General features: G+C 41.7%; 1 protein-coding gene across 4 annotated transcripts in view; it reads left to right on the forward strand.

Annotated features, from left to right (window-relative positions):
* Window positions 1-20496, forward strand: part of LOC133538478 (FERM, ARHGEF and pleckstrin domain-containing protein 1-like) — a 200803-nt gene that overhangs the window by 19425 nt on the left and 160882 nt on the right. The window contains exons 1-2 of one of the 4 annotated variants that reach the window (XM_061880135.1): window positions 27-161; window positions 234-374. The exons of 1 other annotated variant lie outside the window; for it this stretch is intronic. The gene's annotated coding sequence lies outside the window, so the exon portion shown is untranslated. Of the gene's footprint in view, window positions 1-26; window positions 162-233; window positions 375-7715; window positions 7957-20496 lie in introns of those variants that run through there. 2 more of the 4 variants (XM_061880136.1, XM_061880133.1) reach the window with 2 other exon arrangements.

The raw sequence follows: 20496 nt of genomic DNA on the forward strand, positions 1-20496 counted from the left end.
AGTTTGTGTCAACAACAGCCAGAAGTCACGGCGTAACATTCAAAATGTTGTTTTTATTGTACGTTCAGGCGGGCTTTACGTGCGCCGAGTGAAGCTACTAACAGTAAAGTTAGCCAAAAATGACAACATTAACCGACATTTGGTGACGTTTTGTGGTGTCGGTGAGTTATGCGTTATATTGTTAGCGAAGCTAACCCAAACAACCATGCTAACCATAGGCATGTTTTAAGCAGGCGCAGCATTGGCTGCCGTGACGCGAGAAATTCGGCCGCCATCTTGAAGTGGTGATGAGGAGCCTAAACTGACAGTTGACAGATAGAAGACAAAGATGCCGGGCTGGTGTTCAGCGTTTTCCTGCTCAAATGAGCAGACAAGTAAGATTTAACTTTATGTACTATTGGTTGTATTTTGTGAAAAGAATATTATCACAGAGTTGAGAGGGGTTTTTGGGAAGGTCACCAACCTTTTTTGAAACCAAGAGCTACTTCTTGGGTACTGATTAATGCGAAGGGCTACCAGTTTGATACACACTTAAATAAATTGCCAGAAATAGCCAATTTGCTTAATTTACCTTTAATAAATAAATCTAAATATATATATAAAAAAAGGGGTATTTCTGTCTGTCATTCCGTCGTACATTTGTTTCCTTTTACGGAAGTTTTTTTGTAACAAATAAATGATGAAAAAAACACTAAATGAGCGGACAAGTAAGATTTAACTTTATGTACTATTGGTTGTATTTTGTGAAAAGAATGTTATCACAGAGTTGAGAGTGGTTAGTGCGAAGGTCACCAACCTTTTTTAAAGCAAGAGCTACTTCTTGGGTACTGATTAATGCCAAGGGCTACCAGTTTGATACACACTTAAATAAATTGCCAGAAATAGCCAATTTGCTTAATTTGCCTTTAATAAATAAATCTATATATATAAAAAAAATGGGTATTTCTGTCTGTCATTCTGTCGTACATTTGTTTCCTTTTACGGAATGTTTTTTGTAGAGAATAAATGATGAAAAAAAACACTTATTTGAATGATTTAAGAGAGTAGAAAACAGGAAAAAAAAGAAAATTAAATTTTGAAACATAGTTTATCTTCAATTTCGACTCTTTTAAATTCAAAATTCAACCGAAAAAAAGAAGAGAAAAACTAGCTAATTTGCATCTTTCTGAAAAAATTAAAACAAGAATTTATGGAACATCATTAGTAATCAAGATTAATTTTAGAATGTTGATGACATGTTTTAAATAGGTTAAAATCCAATCTGTATTTTGTTAGAATATATAACAAATCGGACCAAGCTATATTTCTAACAAAGACAAATCATTATTTCTTCTAGATTTTCCAAAACAAAATTTTTAAAAGAAATTCAAAAGACTTTGAAAAAGGATTTAAATTTGATTTTAAAGATTTTGTAGATTTGCCGGAATATTTTTGGGGAATTTTAATCATAATAAGTTTGAAGAAATATTTCACAAATATTCTTTGTCCAAAAAACAGAAGCTAAAATGAAGAATTAAATTAAAATGTATTTATTAATCTTTACAATAAAAAAAAATGTACTTGAACATTGATTTAAATTGTCAGGAAAGAAGAGGAAGGAATTTAAAAGGTAAAAAGGTATATGTGTTTAAAAATCCTCAAATCATTGCACCTGGGGATAGGCCCCTCCCACCTCCAAAGACATGCACCTGGGGATAGGCCCCTCCCACCTCCAAAGACATGCACCTGGGGATAGGTTGATTGGCAACACTAAACTGACCCTAGTGTGTGAATGTTGTCTGTCGACCTGTATTGGCTTTGCGATGAGGTGGCGACTTGTCCAGGGTGTACCCCGCCTTCCGCCCGAATGCAGCTGAGATAGGCTCCAGCGACCCTGAAAGGGACAAGCTGTAGGATATGGATGGATGGATGTTTTATATCACTGACTCTTGTAGTATGTTTGTCTTAACTTCTTTGCAGCACTTTGTGAGACTTTTATTGTTTTTTTTAATGTGCTATATAAATAAAATCCATCCATTTTTCAAACCCCGGCTGAGTCATACCAAAGACTATAAAAATGGGAACCATTACCTCCCTGTTTGGCACTAAGAATCAAGAGTTGGAATTGGCGGTTAAATCACCAAAAAATGATTCCCGGGAGAGGTCATCGCTGCTGCTCACTGCTCCCCTCACCTCCCAGGGGGTGATCAAAGGTGATGGGTCGGCCAGGGTTTGAACTCACAACCTACCCATCTCAGGGCGGACATAACACAAACATACCAGAATATAAAACATCCATCCATCAATTTTTTACTGCTTGTCCCTTTCGGGGTGGCGGGGGGTCGCTGGAGCCTATCTCAGCTGCATTTGGGCGGAAGGCGGTGTACACCTTGGACAAATCGCCACCTCATCACAGGGCCAACACAGATAGACAGACAACATTCACACACTAGGGACCATTTAGTGTTGCCAATCAACCTATCCCCAGGTGCATGTCTCTGGATAATGATTTCAAACATTATTCCCAATCCACCCCCCGCAACCCCAAAAGGGACAAGCGGTAGAAAAATGGATGGATTATATTTATATAGCACATAAAAAAAAAACAATAAAAGTCTCACAATGTGCTGCACGGAAGTTAAGACAAACATACTACAAGAGTCAGTGATATAAAACATCCATCCATCCATATTCTACCGCTTGTCCCTTTCAGGGTCGCTGGAGCTTATCTCAGCTGCATTCGGGCGGAAGGCGGGGTACACCCTGGACAAGTCGCCACCTCATCGCAAGGCCAATACAGGTCGACAGACAACATTCACACACTAGGGTCAATTTAGTGTTGCCAATCAACCTATCCCCAGGTGCATGTCTTTGGAGGTGGGAGGGGCCTATCCCCAGGTGCATGTCTTTGGAGGTGGGAGGGGCCTATCCCCAGGTGCATGTCTTTGGAGGTGGGAGGGGCCTATCCCCAGGTGCATGTCTTTGGAGGTGGGAGGGGCCTATCCCCAGGTGCATGTCTTTGGAGGTTGGAGGGGCCTATCCCCAGGTGCATGTCTTTGGAGGTGGGAGGGGCCTATCCCCAGGTGCATGTCTTTGGAAGTGGGAGGGGCCTATCCCCAGGTGCATGTTTTTGGAGGTGGGAGGAAGCCGGACTACCCGAAAGGGAACCCACGCAGTCACGGGGAGAACATGAAAACTCCACAAAGAAAGATCCCGAGCCCGGGATTGAACTCAGGACTTTCGTATTGTGAGGCACATGCACTAACCCCTGATCCACCGTGTTGGCTGATATAAAACATTTTAATCAATGTTCAACCCTAAATCACAAGTGTCTCAAAGGGCTGCACAAGCCACAACGACATCATCGGTTCAGATGCCACATAAGGGCAAGGAAAAACTCACAACCCAGTGGGATGTCAATGTGAATGACTATGAGAGACCTTGGAAAGGATATATATTTAACTAGAAAAGAGTAAATACATCTGAGAAAAATTAAATAGATAAAAATCACACAACTCTCGTGCTGGTTTAAAAGTCAAAGAGTAAAAATATGTTTTAAGACGTGATTAAAAAGTCAGTAAAGATGGAGCCGTACGAATAACAATATTGCCGATTTTGAAGCCACAGCAGAAAATGAACCATCACCTCTGGATTTTAAACGGGTTGTTGGGACGACAAGAAGAAACTGATCAGCTGGCCTCAGAGAGCCTGTGGGGGTCTACATTTGATTCCAGAGCATGGCTTTTAATTTTCCTGAAGGAACTCTCCTGAAGGAATCAATAAAGTACTATCTATCTATCTATCTGGCCATCGCTGCTGCTCACTGCTCCCCTCACCTCCCAGGGGGTTGAACAATGGGATGGGTCAAATGCAAAGGTTAATTTCACCACACATAGTGTGTGTGACAATTATTGGTACTTTACTTTAACTTTTAAAAGCTCTGATATATATTGTGGCGCTAATCTGTTCAGAGATTTAAAGGCCTACTGAAATGAGATGTTCTTATTTAAACGGGGATAGCAGGTCCATTCTATGTGTCATACTTCATCATTTCGCGATATTGCCATATTTTTGCTGAAAGGATTTAGTAGAGAACATCCACGTAAAGTTCACAACTTTTGGTTGCTAATAAAAAAGCCTTGCCTGTACCGGAAATAGCAGACGATGTGCGCGTGACATCACGGGTTGTGGAGCTCCTCACATCTGAACATTGTTTACAATCATGGCCACCAGCAGCGGGAGCGATTCGGACCGAGAAAGCGACGTTTTCCCCATTAATTTGAGGGAAGATGAAAGATTCGTGGATGAGGAAAGTGAGAGTGAATAATTTCACCACACCTAGTGTGTGTGAGACAATCATTGGTAGTTAAACTTGAACTTTTCTAACTTCTGTGCAGCACTTTGTGAAACTATATTGGTTTTTTTTAAATGTGCTGTAAAAATAAAGTGGATTGGATTGGTTAAGGAACATTTCTTACCAATGAATCATATTTGTAAAGGCATAGAGCAGGGGTTAGGCAACACATGACGTAAGTGGCTAATTAGTTATATTCACCTGCTATCAAAATGTCTGGCAGGCTGACGCAAATCTTCGTTGAAAGAAATGTTGAAATGTAATATTTATTTTACAAACCCTGTTTCCATATGAGTTGGGAAATTGTGTTAGATGTAAATATAAACAGAATACAATGATTTGCAAATCCTTTTCAAGCCATATTCAGTTGAATATGCTACAAAGACAACATATTTCATGTTCAAACTGATAAATGTTTTTTGTGTGTGCAAATAATCATTAACTTTAGAATTTGATGCCAGCAACACGTGACAAAGAACTTGGGAAATGCTCATCAAACACTTATTTGGAACATCCCACAGGTGTGCAGGCTAATTGGGAACAGGTGGGTGCCATGATTGGGTATAAAAGCAGCTTCCATGAAATGCTAAGTAATTCACAAACAAGGATGGGGCGAGGGTCACCAATTTGTAAGCAAATTGTCGAACAGTTTTAGAACAACATTTCTCAACGAGCTATTGCAAGGAATTTAGGGATTTTACCATCTACGGCCTGTAAAATCATCAAAAGGTTCAGAGAATCTGGAGAAATCACTGCACGTAAGCGATTGATATTACGGACCTTTAATCCCTCAGGCGGTACTGCATTAAAAAAACAACATCAGTGTGTAAAGGATATCACCACATGGGCTCCGGAATACTTCATAAATCCACTGTCGGTAACTTAAGTTGGTCCCTACATCTGTAAGTGCAAGTTAAAACTACTATGCAAAGCCAAACCCATTTATCAACAACACCCAGGAACGCCGCTGACTTCGCTGGGCCCGAGCTCTTCTAAGATGGACTGATGCAAAGTGAAAAAGTGTTCTGCGGTCTAACGAGTCCACATTTCAAATTGTTTTTGGAAACTGTGGACGTGAAGTCCTCCGGAACAAAGAGGAAAACAACCATCCGGATTGTTATTGGCGCGAAGTACAAAAGCCAGCATCTGTGATGGTATGGGGGTGTATTAGTGCCCAAGGCATGGGTAACTTACACATCTGTGAAGGCACCATTAATGCTGAAAGGTACATACAGGTTTTGGAGCAACATATGCTGCCATCCAAGCAACGTTATCATGGACGCCCCTGCTTATTTCAGCAAGACAATGCCAAGCCACGTGTTACAACAGCGTGGTTTCGTAGTAAAAGAGTACAGGTACTTTCCTGGCCCGCCTGCAGTCCAGACCTGTCTCCCATGGAAAATGTGTGGCACATTATGAAGCGTAAAATAGGACAGCGGAGACCCCGGACTGTTGAAGGACTGAAGCTCTACATAAAACAAGAATGGGAAAGAATTCCACTTTCAAAGCTTCAACAATTAGTTTCCTCAGTTCCCAAACGTTTATTGAGTGTTGTTAAAAGAAAAGGTGATGTAACACAGTAGTGAACATGCCCTTTCCCAACTACTTTGGCACGTGTTGCAGCCATGAAATTCTAAGTTAATTATTATTTGCAAAAAATAAACAGTTTATGAGTTTGAACATCAAATATGTTGTCTTTGTAGCATATTCAACTGAATATGGCTTGAAAATGATTCGCAAATCATTGTATTCTGTTTATATTTACATCTAACACAATTCCCCAACTCATATGGAAACGGGGTTTGTATATATATATATATATATATATATATATATGAAATACTTGAATCTTATCAACGCCCCCACCCCCGAATACAGACGTCTCAATTGTTTGGCAAGTATGTTGGTTAGCTTCAGAATAACAATGTCAATAAAAAGAAAGAAGGCACTTATTATACACAAAAAATATTGGTCTTACTTAAAAATGAATTGTCCATCCATCTTATCACAGCTACAATCGGGCGGAAAGCGGTGTACACCTTGGACAATTTGCCATTTCCATCCATCCATCCATTTCCTACCACTTATTCCCTTTTGGGGTCGCTGGCGCCTATCTCAGCTACAATCGGGCGGAAGGCGGGGTAGACCCTAGACAAGTGGCCACCTCATCACAGGGCCAACACAGATAGACAGACAACTCATCGCAGTAAAAGTGCATGCATTTGGTTGTATCCATCCATTTTCTACCGCTTATTCCCTTTTGGGGTCGCTGGCGCCTATCTCAGCTACAATTCGGCGGAAGGCGGGGTAGACCCTAGACAAGTCGCCTCCTCATCACAGGGCCAACACAGATAGACAGACAACTCCATCCATCCATCCATTTTCTACCGCTTATTCCCTTTCGGAGTCATGGGGGCGCTGGCGCCTATCTCAGCTACAATCGGGCGGAAGGCGGGGTAGACCCTAGACAAGTGGCCACCTCATCACAGGGCCAACACAGATAGACAGACAACTCATTGCAGTAAAAGTGCATGCATTTGGTTGTAATCCATCCATTTACTACCGCTTATTCCCTTTTTGGGTTGCTGGCGCCTATCTCAGCTACAATCGGGCGGAAGGCGGGGTAGACCCTAGACAAGTGGCCACCTCATCACAGGGCCAACACAGATAGACAGACAACTCATCGCAGTAAAAGTGCATGCATTTGGTTGTATCCATCCATTTTCTACCGCTTATTCCCTTTTGGGGTCGCTGGCGCCTATCTCAGCTACAATCGGGCGGAAGGCGGGGTAGACCCTAGACAAGTCGCCTCCTCATCACAGGGCCAACACAGATAGACAGACAACTCCATTCATCCATCCATTTTCTACCGCTTATTCCCTTTCGGAGTCGTGGGGGCGCTGGCGCCTATCTCAGCTACAATCGGGCGGAAGGCGGGGTAGACCCTGGACAAGTCGCCACCTCATCATATGGCCAACACAGATAGACAGACAACTCATCGCAGTAAAAGTGCATGCATTTGGTTGTATCCATCCATTTTCTACCGCTTATTCCCTTTTAGGGTCGCGGGGGTCGCTGGCGCCTATCTCAGCTACAATCGGGCGGAGGGCGGAGTACACCCTGGACAAGTCGCCACCTCATCACAGGGCGCATTTGGTTGTATTCAATGTTAAAAAATATTATATAGCTGTAACGCAAATACATTTTTTAATATTTGGCATCCTTGGCTCTCTCGGCCAAAAAGGTTCCCGACTCTTGAGTTATTATTACATCGGAGGGGAGTTGCATTTTTTTTTTTATTTTATAAGTGTTGTTCCAACATTGGCCGCTAGATGGGAGTATAGCCCGCACGGTGCCTCGCCCCGCTGCGCCGCCTTCAATTCATTGGGATTGAAAGCACCGGGAGTGAATCCGGCGCTCGAGTCTCGGCTCTAATCTCGGTAGCTACCGGCTCGCTCGCTCCGCCTTCCGTCATGACGACCGCAAAAAGTCCGTTCTCCGGTCCGAGCAGCGCCTAAAAGTCACCCGGACCCCCCGTGTGAGCGTCTTCTTCGGCCCGCGGCGGGGGGGTCGATCCAGAGGTTGTGGACGACACAGACGCCCTTTTCCAAGGAGGACAAACGGTAAGAATCCAGTTCGCCAAGTCGCCGTGTGCTCTTGAAGGAAGTGACCCAACTTGTTTGAGGAGATTAGCGCTTAAGTCTTCCGTGTTTATCATCCTGAGAAAGCAAGTAACGCCCGCTGCTATCGTTGCACCTTTTAATGGATCTGCGGCGGCGGCGTGGACCTGCACTGAAGTCTACATGTTGGCACCGTTAAAGGCCTACTGAAATGAGATGTTCTTATTTAAACGGGGATAGCAGCTCCATTCTATGTGTCATACTTCATCATTTCCCGATATTGCCATATTTTTGCTGAAAGGATTTAGTAGAGAACATCCACGATAAAGTTTGCAACTTTTGGTCGCTAATAAAAAAGCCTTGCCTGTACCGGAAGTAGCAGACTATGTGCGCGTGACGTCACGGGCTGTGGAGCTCCTCACATCTGAACATTGTTTACAATCATGGCCACCAGCAGCGAGAGCAATTCAGACCGAGAAAGCGACGATTTCCCCATTAATCCGAGTGAGGATGAAAGATTCGTGGATGAGGAAAGTGAGAGTGAAGGACTATAAAGAAAAAAAAGACAATGGCAGTGGGAGCGATTCAGATGTTATTAGACACATTTACTAGTGTAGCCGAGTGTCCTGGGTTCACCTATATCAGGGGTCGGCAACCCGCGGCTCTTTGGCAACTCTGATGCAGCTCAGCTGCACAATCGCCGACCCCCCAGATTGTTGTGGGGAGATTCTGGAATTCAATGCCTCTCCATCGGACATCACCCGGAGTCAACGTTCTCCAGTTTTCACTCGGACTACAATATTAAGGGCGTGCCGTGATGATATTACTCTTAACGTCTTCTTGAACGTCATCACGCCCGCCATTCACGGAATGCTATTCGCTTCCATCAACACATGTATGAGATTGCAAGGCATACTGGGTGACACAGAGTACACTGACGGTTGTGATATAAACAACTTTAACACTCCTACTAATATGCGCCACATTGTGAACCCCCACAAAAGAAGAATGACAAACACATTTCGGGAGAAAATTTTCTCAGTAACACAACATAAACGCAACACAACAAATACCCAGAATCCTTTGCATCCATGACTCTTTGGCAACTCTGATGCGGCTCAGCTGCACAATCGCCGACCCCCCAGATTGTTGCGGGGAGATTCCGGAATTCAATGCCTCTCCCGGACATCACCCGTAGTCAACATTCTCCAATTTTCACTCGGACTACAATATTAAGGGCGTGCCGAGATGATATTACTCTTAACGTCTTCTTGAACGTCATAGCGCCCGCCATTCACGAAATGCTATTAGCGTCCTCTTGAACGTCATCGCGCCCGCCATTCACGGAATGCTATTCGCTTCTATCAACACATGTATGAGATTGCAAGGCATACTGGGTGACACAGAGTACACTTAAGGGTTTGATATAAACAACTTTAACACTTACTAATATGCGCCACATTGTGAACCCACACAAAAGAAGAATGACAAACACATTTCGGGAGAAAATTTTCTCAGTATCACAACATAAACGCAACACAACAAATACCCAGAATCCTTTGCATCCATGACTCTTTGGCAACTCTGATGCGGCTCAGCTGCACAATCGCCGACCCCCCAGATAGTTGCGGGGAGATTCCGGAATTCAATGCCTCTCCCGGACATCACCCGGAGTCAACGTTCTCCAATTTTCACTCGGACTACAATATTAAAGGCGTGCCGTGATTACTCTTAACGTCTTCTTGAACGTCATCGCGCCCGCCATTCACGGAATGCTATTAGCGTCCTCTTGAACGTCATCGCGCCCGCCATTCACGGAATGCTATTAGCGTCCTCTTGAACGTCATCACGCCCGCCATTCACGGAATGCTATTCGCTTCTATCAACACATGTATGAGATTGCAAGGCATACTGGGTGACACAGAGTACACTTAAGGGTTTGATATAAACAACTTTAACACTTACTAATATGCGCCACATTGTGAACCCACACAAAAGAAGAATGACAAACACATTTCGGGAGAAAATCTTCTCAGTATCACAACATAAACGCAACACAACAAATACCCAGAATCCTTTGCATCCATGACACTTCCGGTTGTGATATAAACAACTTTAACACTCCTACTAATATGCGCCACATTGTGAACCCACACAAAAGAAGAATGACAAACACGTTTCGGGAGGAAATCTTCTCAGCAACACAACATAAACGCAACACAACAAATACCCAGCAAATATTTATTGTGTAAATATTATTTCTAAACTTTCATAATACTTTAAAAGTTAAAACATTAATGTTTTAGGTATAAGTGATGTGTTGTTTTAAGTATTTTTTAATGCACAATTTTGTTAAGTAAGGATGTCGAATGTTTGAAATGTTTGGTCATAATTACGCATGGTATTCACGCAGGTATCACTACGCCAGAAAAGTAGAGACCTGTTTATGTGTTTCATGTTTCCGAAACAGCTATGTGGATTTGTGTATTATTATTATTTTTTGTCGTGATAAAACGTTTTTGTTAATGTAATTTAAATTATTATTTTGTATGAATGAATGTTTTTTATATCATCTTCTATCTGACTTTTGCTGATGAGGTATCACTCCGCCAGACAAGTAGAGACCTGTTTATGTGTTTCCAAAAAAGGTGGCCAATAAATGATAAAACGATGGAATGGTGGAGTGTCTCTTACTTAAAAAAACTACACAACGCAGAATAAGACTCACTACACATAGTAAAGCTTCACCTTCGGGAACGTAAACAAGGAAACACCGGCTGTGTTTGCCTTGCTAAAGGCGGCCGAAATACACCGCTTCCCACCTACATCTTTCTTCTTTGACGTCTCCATTATTAATTGAACAAATTGCAAAAGATTCAGCAACACAGATGTCCAGAATACTGTGGAATTATGCGATTAAAGCAGACGACTTATAGCTGGGATCGGGCTGGAACAAAATGTCCGCTACAATCCGTGACGTCATCATACTGCGACGTTTTCAACTGGATTCTTCGCGCGAAATTTAAAATTGCAATTTAGTAAACTAAAGCGGCCGTATTTCATCATTGATATATAAACTATCAGACTGCGTGGTCGCTAGTAGTGGCTTTCGGTAGGACTTTAAAATGCACATTCTGACCAGGTGAGTCCAGCACTGGCTTGCAAACATGAGGAGTTTTGCCTCAGTCTGCTCCATTAACCTCATTTCTCCGTTCAATGCACGGCATTCCTGCAGAGGCATTTAAATGACACCTTGTTGTTTGCTATCCATTACCTTAAACCCCTTGGGAACTTGTCAGGATCCAGCCACACCCAGGTATCCCTGACCGTGGGACGCTTTTGTGGAAATGTTTGTGTGTGGCTGCGTCTTGGCACAGCTGCTTTGCATGGCTGTAGAGGGGCCAAGTGGCTATTCAGCTGTCACTAAAGGATTCCAGCTGTGCACTGTTGGCCCTCACTGAGGAGCCCTTGTGTGTCGCCCCCCCCCCCTCACACAGAGCAAGTACTGTTGCAGCCCCTGTAAGCCAGCTTTTACAGCTCCACCTTAACACACTGGTGAGGAATTTCTAGCAAACGTGTTCAAAGGCAGGGTCATATACTCCTGGAAAACACCTATGGGCTCTGTAAAGGGCCCTTTTTTTTTTTTCAAGGTGCACGGGCACTTTGCTTTACGACACCAATAAGGTGCGGCCTGTGTGGACGACCGGAGACTGTTTATGTAGTCACCTGATCAGAGGAGGTCACTGGCCTTGACCGGAGGATCACGTCATTGGCCGTCCTCGGGTGCAGGAAGGCATGTGCCACTCGTTAAAGGCATTGCTCCCGTCCAAAGGCAAAACCCAGTAACTACATTTTGGTCAAAACTGAGCTGATAATAATTTTGGAGTTCCTAAGTGATGTGCTTTACATTAGTGTATGCGATATTGTCATTTGTTCCGTAAGTAAGCTGTTACACGCATGGCAGGACCTAGCAACTACCACATAACCGCGTAGATACAACAGAAAAAGCTAGTATCTCAAGGGACCAATAGGAGCTTCTTTGTCAGTCAATCAATCAATCAATGTTTATTTATATAGCCCCAAATCACAAATGTCTCAAAGGACTGCACAAATCATTACGACTACGACATCCTCGGAAGAACCCACAAAAGGGCAAGGAAAACTCACACCCAGTGGGCAGGGAGAATTCACATCCAGTGGGACGCCAGTGACGATGCTGACTATGAGAAACCTTGGAGAGGACCTCAGATGTGGGGAAACCCCCCCCTCTAGGGGACCGAAAGCAATGGATGTCAAGCGGGTCTAACATGATACTGTGAAAGTTCAATCCATAGTGGCTCCAATACAGCCGCGAGAGTTCAGTTCAAAGCGGATCCAAGACAGCAGCGAGAGTCCCGTCCACAGGAAACCATCCCAAGCGGAGGTGGATCAGCAGCATAGAGATGTCCCCAACCGATACACAGGCGAGCGGTCCATCCTGGGTCTCGACTCTGGACAGCCAGTACTTAATCCATGGTCATCGGACCGGAACCCCTCCACAAGGGAGGGGGGGACATAGGAGAAAAAAAGAAAAGAAACGGCAGATCAACTGGTCTAAAAAGGGAGTCTATTTAAAGGCTAGAGTATACAAATGAGTTTTAAGGTGAGACTTAAATGCTTCTACTGAGGTAGCATCTCGAACTGTTACCGGGAGGGCATTCCAGAGTACTGGAGCCCGAACGGAAAACGCTCTATAGCCCGCAGACTTTTTTGGGGCTCTAGGAATCACTAATAAGCCGGAGTCTTTTGAAGGCAGATTTCTTGCCGGGACATATGGTACAATACAATCGGCAAGATAGGATGGAGCTAGACCGTGTAGTATTTTATACGTAAGTAGTAAAACCTTAAAGTCACATCTTAAGTGCACAGGAAGCCAGTGCAGGTGAGCCAGTATAGGTATATATGTATGTATATATGTATATAAAGGTATATACAGTATAGGTATATATGTATGTATATATGTATATAAAGGTATATACAGTATAGGTATATATGTATGTATATATGTATATAAAGGTATATACAGTATAGGTATATATGTATGTATATATGTATATAAAGGTATATACAGTATAGGTATATATGTATGTATATATGTATATAAAGGTATATACAGTATAGGTATATATGTATGTATATATGTATATAAAGGTATATACAGTATAGGTATATATGTATGTATATATGTATATAAAGGTATATACAGTATAGGTATATATGTATGTATATATGTATATAAAGGTATATACAGTATAGGTATATATGTATGTATATATGTATATAAAGGTATATACAGTATAGGTATATATGTATGTATATATGTATATAAAGGTATATACAGTATAGGTATATATGTATGTATATAAAGGTATATACAGTACAAGCGTAATATGATCAAACTTTCTTGTTCTTGTCAAAAGTCTAACAGCCGCATTTTGTACCAACTGTAATCTTTTAATGCTAGACATGGGGAGACCCGAAAATAATACGTTACAGTAATCGAGACGAGGCGTAACAAACGCATGGATAATGATCTCGGCGTCTTTAGTGGACAAAATGGAGCGAATTTTAGCGATATTACGGAGATGAAAGAAGGCCGTTTTTAGTAACGCTTTTAATGTGTGCCTCAAAGGAGAGAGTTGGGTGGAAGATAATACCCAGATTTTTTACCGAGTCACCTTGTTTTATTATTTGATTGTCAAATGTTAAAGTTGTATTATTAAATAGAGGTCAGTGTCTAGCAGGACCGATAATCAGCATTTCCGTTTTTTGGGCGTTAAGTCGCAAAAAATTAGCGGACATCCATTGTTTAATTTCATTAAGACGCTTCCAGCTGACTACAGTCCGGCGTGTTGGTCAGCTTTAGGGGCATGTAGAGTTGGGTGTCATCAGCATAGCAGTGAAAGCTAACAGTAAAGTGCCATATACTGGTAAATGGGATATATTATAATGAGGTGTTCAGTGTTTCCCCCTGAAAATTTGCTAGTTAAGGTGGTGTCTCTCCAGGGGGGAGGGGCAGGGTGGGTGTAAGGAACTGGGGGGGCAATAGACTACAGACTTTGGTGAAGTAGGCCGGCTTCGTCGCATGAAGAAGCCTACACTGCAAAAACTGAAATCTAAGTAAGATTAAATATCTCAAATAAGGGGGATATTTGCTCATTTTCTGTCTGATAAGATAATTATTCTTACATGTCAGATTTTATGTTAGAGTGTTTTACTTGTTTTAAGGGTTTTGGTCCTAAATGATCTCAGTAAGATATTACAGCTTGTAGCTGAGATGTGATGACCTATATTGAGTAAAACATGCTTGAAAGTAGAATATCAAGTGTTGCAAAGCTGTGTCATCAACACTCAAGTATAAAACTACTTTTTGGAAGTAAAAATGTCTTATTTCAAGCGCAAAAAAAAATTCATGACTTTGACACAATTGTGTCTCATATTAAAACAGATGACAGCCAATTGGAGTTTGCTGTTATATTTTCAATGAAACAATAGAAAATACGTACTCGTAAAGTAGTACAGTTATTTGTCAAAACGTGGACTATGGTGTGGTTTGTTTTCCCGGAATGCAAAGGAAGGTGGCGTGAAGGTAAAGACATATTTTAATTTATCCATGAAAAAAAAAAAGTGCAAACTAAAGGCGCGCACAAGGCGGAGAACAAACTTGGCTAGAAAACAAAAACTACCACAAAGGCAAAACTATGGATATGAAACAAAAGACTCGGTAAACGTGACTTGAAAAAACAAAACTTACTTGGAAGGAAATGAGCAGAGCGATACATAACCAGAGTGAACAGAGCATGGAGCAACAACCATGACGCCAGCCCGACTGCCTGGCAACTACAAGCTTAAATAATAGTGGCATGATTAACGCAGGTGCGTGAGTCCTAAACAAATCAGGTGTATGAGTCCAAATGAGTACAAGGGAACTAGTCGGTCGTCATGGTGACAAAACAATGGAGCGTAAACAGGAACTACAATGAGTCTTAAACCAACATAACAAAACAAAACGTGACCACAGAACATGACATTATGAGTGAGAATGTACTTGTTTTAATGTATTTTGGGGTTCATTGAGGTGACGACATATTTTAATTTATCTATAAAAAAAAGAAGTGCAAACTAAAGGCGCGCACAAGGCGGAGAACAAACTTGGCTAGAAAACAAAAACTACCACAAAGGCAAAACTATGGATATGAAACAAAAGACTGGGTAAACGTGACTTGAAAAAACAAAACTTACTTGGAAGGAAATGAGCAGAGCATGGAGCAACAACCATGACGCCAGCCCGACTGCCTGGCAACTACAAGCTTAAATGATAGTGGCATGATTAACGCAGGTGCGTGAGTCCTAAACAAATCAGGTGTATGAGTCCAAATGAGTACAAGAGAACTAGTCGGTCGTCATGGTGACAAAACAATGGAGCGTAAACAGGAACTAAAATGAGTGGACTATGGTGTGTTTTGTTTTCCCGGAATGCAAAGGAAGGTGACGACATATTTTAATTTATCTATAAAAAAAAAGAAGTGCACACTAAAGGCGCGCACAAGGCGGGGAACAAACTTGGCTAGAAAACAAAAACTACCACAACGGCAAAACTATAGATATGAAACAAAAGACCCGGTAAACGTGACTTGAAAAAACAAAACTTACTTGGAAGGAAATGAGCAGAGCATGGAGCAACAACCATGACGCCAGCCCGACTGCCTGGCAACTACAAGCTTAAACGATAGTGGCATGATTAACACAGGTGCGTGAGTCCTAAACAAATCAGGTGTATGAGTCCAAATGAGTACAAGGGAACTAGTCGGTCGTCATGGTGACAAAACAATGGAGTGTAAACAGGAACTAAAATGAGTGGACTATGGTGTGTTTTGTTTTCCCGGAATGCAAAGGAAGGTGACAGGACATGGCGTGAAGGTAAAGACATATTTTAATTTATCTACAAAAAAAAAAGTGCAAACTAAAGGCGCGCACAAGGCGGAGAACAAACTTGGCTAGAAAACAAAAACTACCACAAAGGCAAAACTATGGATATGAAACAAAAGACTCGGTAAACGTGACTTGAAAAAACAAAACTTACTTGGAAGGAAATGAGCAGAGCATGGAGCAACAACCATGACGCCAGCCAGACTGCCTGGCAACTACAAGCTTAAATAATAGTGGCATGATTAACACAGGTGCGTGAGTCCTATACAAATCAGGTGTATGAGTCCAAATGAGTACAAGGGAACTAGTCGGTCGTCATGGTGACAAAACAATGGAGCGTAAACAGGAACTAAAATGAGTCTTAAACCAACAGAACATAACTACAGAAAATGTGACCACAGAAAATGACATTAGTGAGAATGGACTTGTTTTAATGTATTTTGGGGTTCATTGAGGTTAGCTCATTTTACTTGTTTTGAAAAGCCAAATTTTCTTGTTCTATTGGCAGATAATTTTGCTTAGTTCAAATAAAACACATTTTTTATTCTTGTTTATGAACACTGACTTTTTGCAGTGTGCAATTTTAGGTTGTGTTTTCCACTCCGTATGCTGAGCGGCAATACACGATATATATCTCGATATTTTTTCCGTAAAGTAAAAACAAAACACAAAACAGTCTTAGTTACCTGGGATACTAAGTATGTCATTATTTTGTTTTAGTAAGTCGATATTTACTAAGTCAAAAATAATGACTAAGTCAAATTCATGACGTACTGCAAATAAGCGCTTGCAATAAGAGTTTGAAAAAGAGTTAAAAGTGGGGCCACATGCTGACATATGCTCAACTCATCATGCTTAATTTACAGGACAAAAAAATATATAAATATATATATTTTTTAATTTTTTATTATTATTATTTTTTTTAAGACTTTAAGACTGCAGGAAACCCTGGTGTTGAAAAACAACCAAAATGTAGAGTTATTCCTCGCTAAAATGACTCTTTCTAGGCACTAGTGTTGTCTCCGATACCAATATTTTGGTACCGGTACCAGCAGTATAGTACCGAATTTGATGAATTAGTATCGCGTTATTATACTAATGCCGGTATGCCGTACAACCCTACCAGGCAGTCGCTAAAAGTTTCCTTCGTGACACTGTAAATGTTTTGTCATGTCCTATAATTCATGTGGTGAATGTGGCTTGGCATCGTCTTGCTGAAATAAGCAGGGGCGTCCATGAAAAAGACGGCGCTTGGATGGCAGCATATGTTGTTCCAAAACCTGTATGTACCTTTCAGCATTAATGGTGCCTTCACAGATGTGTAAGTTACCCATGCCTTGGGCACTAATGCACCCCCATACCATCACAGATGCTGGCTTTTCAACTTTGTGTCAATAACAATCTGAATGGTTTGCATCCCCTTTGGTCCGGATGACACGATGTTGAATATTTCCAAAAACAATTTGAAATGTGGACTCGTGAGACCACAGAACACTTTTCCACTTTGCATCAGTCCATCTTATTAGATGATCTCGGGCCCAGAGAAGCCGGCGGCGTTTCTGGATGTTGTTGATAAAAGGGCTTTCGCTATGCATAGTAGAGCTTTAACTCGCACTTATGGATGTAGCGACAAACTGTATTTAGTTACAGTGGTTTTCTGAAGTGTTCCTGAGCCCATGTGGTGATATCCTTTAGAGATTGATGTTGGGTTTTGATACAGTGCTGTCTGAGGGATGGAAGGTCACGGTCATTCAATGTTGGTTTCCCGCCATGCTGCTTACGTGGAGTGATTTCTCCAGATCCTCTGAACCTTTTGATGATATTATGGAGCGTAGATGTTGAAATCCCTAAATTTCTTGCAATTGCACTTTGAGAAAGGTTGGTCTTAAACTGTTTGACTATTTGCTCACGCAGTTGTGGACAAAGGGGTGTACCTCACCCCATCTCTTCTGGTGAAAGACTGAGCATTTTTTAGGAAGCTGTTTTTATACCCAATCATGGCACATAAGTGTTTGATGAGCATTCCTCAACTTTATCAGTATTTATTGCCACTTTTCCTAACTTCTTTGTCACGTGTTGCTGGCATCAAATTCTAAAGTTAACGATTTGCCAAAAAAAGTAATGTTTATGAGTTTGAACATCAAATATGTTGTCTTTGTAGCATATTCAACTGAATATGAGTTGAAAAGGATCTGCAAATCATTGTATTCTGTTTATATTTACATCTAACACAATTTCCCAACTCATATGGAAACGGGGTTTGTAATTTGATGTTAGCTAAAGAGTTGCTCTAATGCAGGGATAGGGAACCTATGGCTCTAGAGCCAGATGACTGCATATGGCTCTCAGATAATAATTATATTTATATAGCGCTTTTCTCTAGTGACTCATGGTGCTTTACATAGTGAAACCCAATATCTAAGTTAAATTTAAACCAGTGTGGGTGGCACTGGGGGCAGGTGTGTAAAGTGTCTTGCCCGAGGACACAACGACAGAGACTAGGATGTCGGAAGCGGGAATCGAACCTGGAACCCTCAGGTTGCTAGCACGGCCACTCTACCAACCGAGCTATGCCGAGTAACCGTGTAATACTCTTCCATATCAGTAGGTGGCTGTCGGTAGCTAATTGCTTTGTAGATGTGGGAAACAGCGGGAGGCAGTGCGCAGGTAAAAAGGTGTCTAGTGCTTAAACCAGGGGTAGGGAACCTATGGCTCTAGAGCCTGGCTCTCAGATAAATCTTAGCTGACATTGCTTAACACGATAAGCAATGAATAATTCCACTTGTAATCATGGTGTTAGAAATAACGTTCAAAATATAAAACATTCTCATGCATTTGTAATCCATCCATCCGTTTTCTACCGCACCTGTTCAAGAAGTTGCGTTAATGGTAAGAAGTTATTTATTTATTATTGGTTAGTGTGGGGCTTGCCCTCCTGGGGGTTCTTCAGACCACCAAGCACCGACATGAGAGCCTGTTTCAGGGTTACAAAATTGTTTTATTTTTCAATAAGTCTCTCAGTTGCTTTCCAACAATTGTTTTTTCTCTTTCGTTCTCCCTCGCACTCTGGCTCCAGCCCCAACCCTGTCTCTCCTCCTGGCTGCTGCCTATAAAAGAGCGACAGGTGATTAGATAACAAGGCCCAGGTGGGCCATCTACGCACCTGTCGCTGCTTTCGAGGCCAGTCCTGGCAACACCCTGCTTCGCTGCAGGCCCGCAGACCACACCCCCTCCACAGTTAGCTTCAGAATAACAATGCTATTTCAAAGGATAAGGGACCTATTATACTCTAGAAATGTTGGTCTTACTTAAAAATGCACGCGTTTAGTTGTGTTCAGTGTTAAAAAAAAATATTATATTGCTCTTACGGAAATATATTTTAAAATATTTGGCTTCTTGGCTCTCTCAGCCAAAAAGGTTCCCGACCCCTGCTCTAATTCCTTCTTGGTCAATCTTTCTGCCACTTTAAACGCATCACTTTCCTATATAATAATATCATATCATTTCAGAATCTCAGATTTTTAGGCAACACTCTGCATTGATTTAGAAGAGAGTTTACCCACTTTCAACTTTCGATTTAAATTTTTTATTTTTGTCTGCAGTCCTGCCTCTGTGTGACGGTTTAACGGCTGCCCACATTCGAAGGTGCAGCACTTGGACGTTCCACTCGGTGAGGGCTCAGGAATGACGAAAGAGGGCTGGAATGTGCAATTAGGTGCGAATCAAGCAAGGCGGCCCGGCTTCAGGGCCAGAGGGGTGGTGGGAGTCTTGAACAGGTTTTGGAAAACGCGGGGGAGGTTGTGGATAATGTGTCCTGCAAGTCACGGGACGAACTCGGACTCTGATTTTAATATCAAATTGAAAGATGCCGTAGGACGGTGTTTTTGTTTTGTAGTGTCGGGCAGGCAGCTTAAGAAAAATAAATATTTTTAAACCTGCTCAATTAACCTTAGATATGCTTAGGTTCGATCCCCGCTTCTGCCATCCTAGTCACTGCCGTTGTGTCCTTGGGCAAGACACTTTACCCACCTGCTCCCAGTGCCACCCACACTGCTTTAAATTTCACTCAGATATTGGGTTTCACTATGTAAAGCGCTTTGAGTCACTAGAGAAAAAGCGCTATATAAATATAATTCACTTCACTTCACTAGATGGGTAATATTTAAAAAAAATATACATAAATAAAAAATTGCCTATCATTCATACTCCCTGGGTAAGATAAGAACACGTCTTTCTTTTTTATGAATTCTAAATCATAAATAAAAGCTAGCAACAGGTGGCTACCAATGCAGGTAATGGGAATTCAATCTATTCCACCTATAAAACACTTTAAAGTCATCCAAAAACCTCCATCAACATTTTATATACATGCTGTAAGTATATATCGTATTTTGCAGGATATAGAGTGCGCCGGTATTTAAGCCACGCCCACCAAATTTTAGAAGATATAAATATTTTTACATGTACTGTATTAGTCACACCAGACTATAAGTTGCAGATATATACCATCCATACATTTAAATATCACATTGAAAGATGCCTTAGGACGGTGTTTTTTTTTTGTAGTGTCGGGCA

Source organism: Nerophis ophidion, linkage group LG19 (assembly GCF_033978795.1).
Source record: "Nerophis ophidion isolate RoL-2023_Sa linkage group LG19, RoL_Noph_v1.0, whole genome shotgun sequence".
NCBI lineage: Eukaryota > Metazoa > Chordata > Actinopteri > Syngnathiformes > Syngnathidae > Nerophis > Nerophis ophidion.